The sequence below is a fragment of the Hyaena hyaena genome, unplaced genomic scaffold (genome assembly GCF_003009895.1).
Source record: "Hyaena hyaena isolate Hyena2069 unplaced genomic scaffold, ASM300989v1 scaffold_58, whole genome shotgun sequence".
Classification (NCBI taxonomy): Eukaryota; Metazoa; Chordata; class Mammalia; order Carnivora; family Hyaenidae; genus Hyaena; species Hyaena hyaena.
In genome coordinates, this window is record NW_024080689.1 from 817,460 (window position 1) to 823,386 (window position 5,927).

Below are 5,927 nucleotides of genomic sequence, written 5' to 3' on the forward strand. Positions count from 1 at the left end.
CCCACGAACTGTGAGATCAAGACCTGAGCCGAAGTCAGATGCTTAACTGACTGAGCCACCCAGGCGCCCCTCTGCTGAAGCTATTCAATAACCCCTTATGTAGACAGCATCTTTTATTACAAAGCCCTATATCCTATAACTTACCAGGAAGTGGGGTGACCTCCTCAGTTTTCAATATCCAAGGGAGATGTTTATATTCAGTCCCTGCCCATGATCTGGTGGGTTTATTTATTTATTTATAGATGAAGCTTATGCTCTTTGATTCAACATAGTCCTCACTCTCCCCCATTACCTCCTAATTAGATGAACACACGTGTTAGGCTAAGAGTAAAGATAACCTAGAAATTGTGTCTCCTCAAAGGCAGGAATAATTGACTCATAAGGGATACAGCAGAGAGTGATGAGAACTCGGCAGACCAGAGATGGCCTGCCCGCCAAGGGGGAACAGCTCCTACTCACTCAGCCCACCGGCCCCTGCTGCAACCCAATTTACCGATTCCCTCATTACAAATGGAACTAATACATTCTCTGCGTGTTTTTAAAATTATTTATGTATTGTTTTGAGAGAGAGAAAAAAAGAGAGAGAGAAAGCACACATGCGAGCGTGAGCAGAAGCAGGGGCAGAAAGAGATGAGAGAGAATTTCAAGCAGGCTCCATGTACCGTCAGTGCAATGTGGGGCTTGAACTCATGCCCCCGTGAGATGGTGACCTGAGCGAAAAATCAAGAGTCAGACCCTTAATCGACTGAGCCACCCAAGTGCTCCTACATCATCTGCATGTTAAAGAGTGGTAAATACACTGCCTGGTGAAGAAAGAGGGGCTGATGGCAGACTGGCCCTTAAGTGGTGTGTCCAGCTATATTCCCCCCATTCAAGCCTGAGTCTACATAATTTAAACCAATCTCTGTATGACTGGGGCTTCTTCCTGGCCGAGGCTGTGCTGGACAATGGCCACAGCATCTGCTGCTTTGTTTTAGGGGATGTACAGCAACTTTGTTCAAAATGAGCCCTTGGGGGTGCCTGGCTGGCTCAGTCGGTAGAGCATGAGACTCTTGATCTGAAGGTCATGAGTTCAAGCCCCACATTGGGCATGGAGCCTACTTTCAATAAATAAAATTAATTAAAAAAAAAATTTTTTAAAGAGGTGCCTAGCTCTACTTCTTTTAAAAATTAGAACATTAAATTCTATTTTTCCCATTAAAAAGTAATGTGTGTTCTTTAAAGAAAATTTGGAAAGTGCATAAAAGTAAAAGGCATTTGAAAAATTGCCTAGACTCACCACCACTGTTGTGGTGGAAAATCTAGGGTAGGAGCGCGTGGGTGGCTCAGTTGGTTAAGCCTCTGACTTCGGCTCAGGGCATGATCTCAGTTTGTGAGTTTGAGCCCCGCATCAGCTCTCTCTGCTGACAGCTCAGAGCCTAGAGCCTGTAGATTCTGTGTCTCCTCATCTCTCTGCCCCTCCCCAGCTTGTGCTCTCTCTCTCTCTCTCTCTCTCTTTCTCTCTCTCTCTGTCAAAAACAAATAAACATTAAAAAATTTTAGGTAACTTTCTTCCATTCATTTTGCTGCACACAACACACACAGATATTGTAAACATATGTATGTATAATTCCACTCTCCTCAATATTTTTTGAAAATAAAGTTATTTTTCATAAAATTATGTTATTTATTAACACATCACAGGGTTGTTACTTATTAAATTATTTCATTTAATGACCCTTTTAAAAAAGGTCTCCATTTAAATTTCTAATATAATAAATGTATACAGATATGTCCCACCCAAGCAAAAACTCTCTGGGGTCTTCAATAATTTTTAAAAGTGTAGAGAGATCCTGACACTAAAAGCTTGAGCACTTCTCTTGAAAGATGTTGGGTCTCAAGATATGGGTGCACCAGCTCTAAAACTTATCGCTGGGGCTCCTGGGGGGCTCAGTCGGTTAAATATCTGACTTCAGCTCAGGTCATGATTTCACTGCTCTTGAGTTCAAGCCCTGCTTCAGGCCCTGTTTCAGGTTCTGTGTCTCCTCTCTCTCTGCCCCTCCCCTGCTCATACTCTGTCTCTGTCCCTCTCTCTCAAAAATAAGATAAAACATTAAAACAATTTTTTAAACGTATAGCCATAACTCAGAGACGTTGGATCCCAAGATACAGGTAAACCAGATTTAAAATTTATAGCCATACCTTGGTTATGCAGTTTTTTCTTGTCTTCATTTCTCTGTAATAGTGGCTATCTGCTGTTGTGAGCCCCAAGATACCCAATCTTCAGAGATATCTTTTGAATTTCTAGCCAGAGCATTCATTGTCTTTTGGGGATCACCTAGGGGCCGGGGGCCTGGGGTTCAAGGTGGGAGAAGGGCTCACTCTGTGTAGACCTGTCTTGCTACCATTTCCATGCTAACATACCTGCCGGGTGTTGCTCTTGGAGTCCTAGGCAGGAAGCTGAGCAGAAATCCACCTGCTCCCAGATCCACCAATTTATCTGGAGGATTCTGTCGTCCATGTCTACCTCCCTCCTTCTCTAGTCCGTATTAGCCCACCCCATGATGCTGATCACAGTTGGGGCTCTCTTGGAGATATTTTTATCTTCCTTGCTTCTCTGACTTTCCCTGAATGTCTGCGCCAGTGCCGGAAGCTATTTCTCTCTCTCCTGCATAGCAGTGAAGTGTCTCTCCACCACATCCCATATACCATCTACTCCGTGGTTCCTAATCAAGTTTGGGTCATCGATGCTCAGAGGTCAGCTTGCAATATCAAAGAAAACACTCTCTTTCCACTATGTTGCTCTTGCAATTACGCAGGAATTTTTTGCTGCTGTGAGCTTGACAAAAGTCAGTTTGGAAAGTCAAGATTGAACAAAGATTTCTTCCTCTGGTCTCTCTACCTTTTTCCTCAGGAGCAGGGGAGATGGAGTTACTGTTGTCCTGTGATCTGGTGGCGTAAACCCAATCACAGTTCAAAGTCGTCACCCCATTGTGGGGAAATGTTTTAGTGCAATTTCACAGAATCTCCTGTTGGCATGTCCTGTTCACTATCTGGAGTCCTAAGGGTGGATCTAAAATGTAGGTGATCCATAGGATGCTTTCCTTCTCAACATTGTGGGGGTGTCCCACCATAAAGAGGCTGCTCAATGTCTGGGCTCATCCCGTATTTCACTTTCTGGAAACTGCCTACAACTCTAGGGGTGGATGATTGCAATCACTTTAGATTATGTGATCCAAGTTTCTCTGACCATGACTATGGGACCAGGGATGGATATTTGGCCCAAAGTGTGACAGATTGCATTTTCCAAGGATAACTTTGAGCAGTGTCTTCCATGGACATACTCTTCTTATAATCTAACTTTGCTCTGCTCCCTTTAGACCACGTAGCCTGTGTCCCCTCCCTGGTCAGAACTTCATGGCTCTTGGACCTAGAGAATGCACTATGTGACTCTTTTTTTTGGAAAATTTTAATGTTTATTTATTTTTGAGAGAGACTGAGCAGGGGAGGGGGAGAGAAAGAGAGAGGAGGATAGAGAATCCAAAGTGGGCTCTGAGCTGTCAGCACAGAGCCCCATGTGGGACTCAAACCCACGATCCATGAGATCATGACCCAAGCTAAAGTCTGACACCCAACCGACTGAGCCACCCAGGCGCCTGCGCTAAGCAACTGGAGACTACACCACATTCAGCTTTCACCCTGTGCACTCTCTCAAAATCTCCCTTTTGCCTACTCCCTCTCTTTCTTCTATCTCAAGACACTTGCTTTTAGAGCCCAGCCACCATGTGATGAAGAAGCCCAGGCCATATGGAAAGGATGCATGTAAATATTCCAGTGGATAGTCCCTGTCGAGGTCCCAACCAAGAACCAGCATTAATAGCTGGACATGTGAATGAGGAAGCCTTGGAGATTGGCTCCAGCCCAGCCACCGTTGGACTGCAGTCACAAATAGGACCCTGAGTGAGAACCATGTAGGTGAGCCCAGTCAACCCTCAGAACCGTGACAGATTACAATAAATGATTGTTGTTGTTGATGCTACCAGGTTTGGGGTGTTTTGTCACACGGCAATAGGTAACTGATACATAAGGGGAGTCATCACAGAGATTTTCAGATTGTGTCCCAGGGATTTTGGGGCTGGGTCACAGGGGGCTTGTGCCAGCTAGCCATGGGGGCTGGGCCTGGGAGAGTACGCAGACTTCTGAGGATGTCATTTCAGTCAGGTCTGACTATGTGTGAAAGAAACCGCATACAGAAAGAATAGAGAGTCCATTTGCAGGGAGAAGGAATTGAGAGTTCGTGTCACCTAGGGAAGGTGTATTGGCACGTTTTTGGATGACTTGCAACATCTTAGCTTTGGAGAGGCCTGGTTCTCCATTCAAGCTTGTAAGATGCTTTCAATTAATCACAATCATAATGGCATTTTCATTGTTTGCCTCAACTAATTTGAGTGTGTTTTTGCTCCTTGTAACCAAACAGTCCCTGATTAAAATATGTCTCCGAACCGATTTGAAATGGAAATGGACACACCACTGGCTCCATGCAAAATAAATCAGCCGCAGAAAAGTTTTAAAAATGAAAAGTTTTTGATGGTTTTGCTACAGTGATAGAGAAGGGGGCATGTGCATCTGTAAACTCCCAGTCTTTTTAGCTCTCGATATGCGGAAACTATGGGGGTCGTCAATGCCACTCACTAGATATTTCCTGCTCCCTGTCTGCTTGGAACATCGTGGAATCACACTTCCTGGCTCCCTTGCAGCATGGTGGGACTCTGTCACCAGATCTGACCAAGAAGTTTTGAGCAGAAGCGATAGGTGTCCCATCTGGGCTGCCGTTTATTTATTTATTAAAAAAGATTTTTTTTAAGTTTACTTATGTATTTTGAGAGAGCGAGAGAGAACACGAGTGGGGGAAGAGCAGAGAGAAGGAGAGACAGAATCCCAAGTGGGCTCCACACCATCAGCACAGAACCCAATGGTGGGCTTGAATCCACAAACTGTGAGATCACGACCTGAGCCAAGATCAAGAGTCAGACACTTAACCAACTACACCACCTAGGTACCCCTCTGGGCTGCCATTCAATTGCTCCTGCCAGACCCTCCCGGGTTCTCTTTCTCCACTGCCAGAGATAGTGGCCACTCCAACGATCTCTGAGTCCTCGAGTAAGGGTGAAGAGGTCCAACAGAAGTCCCACATGACCCACAAGAGAGTGGATTGAAAAATAATCCTTTCGTGTTGTAGAGAGATTTGGGAGTTGTTTAACACGCTAGCATAATCCAGACAAACCTACCTGATTCAATGACTCTGCATCATAATCACCAAGCAGATTGAGATTCCCCAGGAAAATCTCCCTTAGCAGCCTCTTCTTCTTATCTCATGGCGCTGCCATCTTGATTCCCCAAGAAGCTTCAGAGGAAGTCAGAAGTTTCCTCTTCCTGTGCCCCTCCTATGCTGAAGGGGATAGGTCTTGTTCCGTGGCCGTATCCTGACCCCATTCTCCTTTCTCTTCACATTTTCACGCCCTCAGGGTTGTGCAGTCTTTGAAGATTCTCATTCAACCCTATGACGCCGTTCAATAGTCACGTATTTTCCCTTCTACTAAACTTTCCTATGATTTATACACTCTGCCTCAGCTTTCGCATCATTTCCTAAATACCTAATCCTCTGTGAATCCGTTTTTGCTTTAACCTCTTCACCGAACCTGGTTGCCGAAAACTGTTTGTTTTCACAGATCAAGGCTACTCTGAGCCCTTGGGTTCCAAGTTTTAACTCTAAATGTAGGGTTATAGGATTTCAAAATTGGGGGGAGGGAAGGCAGAATGATGTGCTTCTCCAACCTTAATGTGCATAGAATCACCTAGGAGTCTTGTTAAAAGACAAATTCTGGGGCCCCGCCCCCAGGGATTCTGATTCAGTAAGTCTAGGGTGAGAACCAGCAATCTGCACTGCA

The 5,927-nt window shown here is 44.9% G+C and overlaps 1 non-coding gene across 1 annotated transcript; it reads left to right on the forward strand.

Annotated features, from left to right (window-relative positions):
• The first annotated feature begins 1,018 nt into the window (after nt 1–1,018).
• On the forward strand, nt 1,019–1,091 carry TRNAK-CUU. Its single transcript has one exon. It is a non-coding gene; the product is annotated as a tRNA-Lys (tRNA).
• The last annotated feature ends 4,836 nt before the right edge of the window (nt 1,092–5,927 follow it).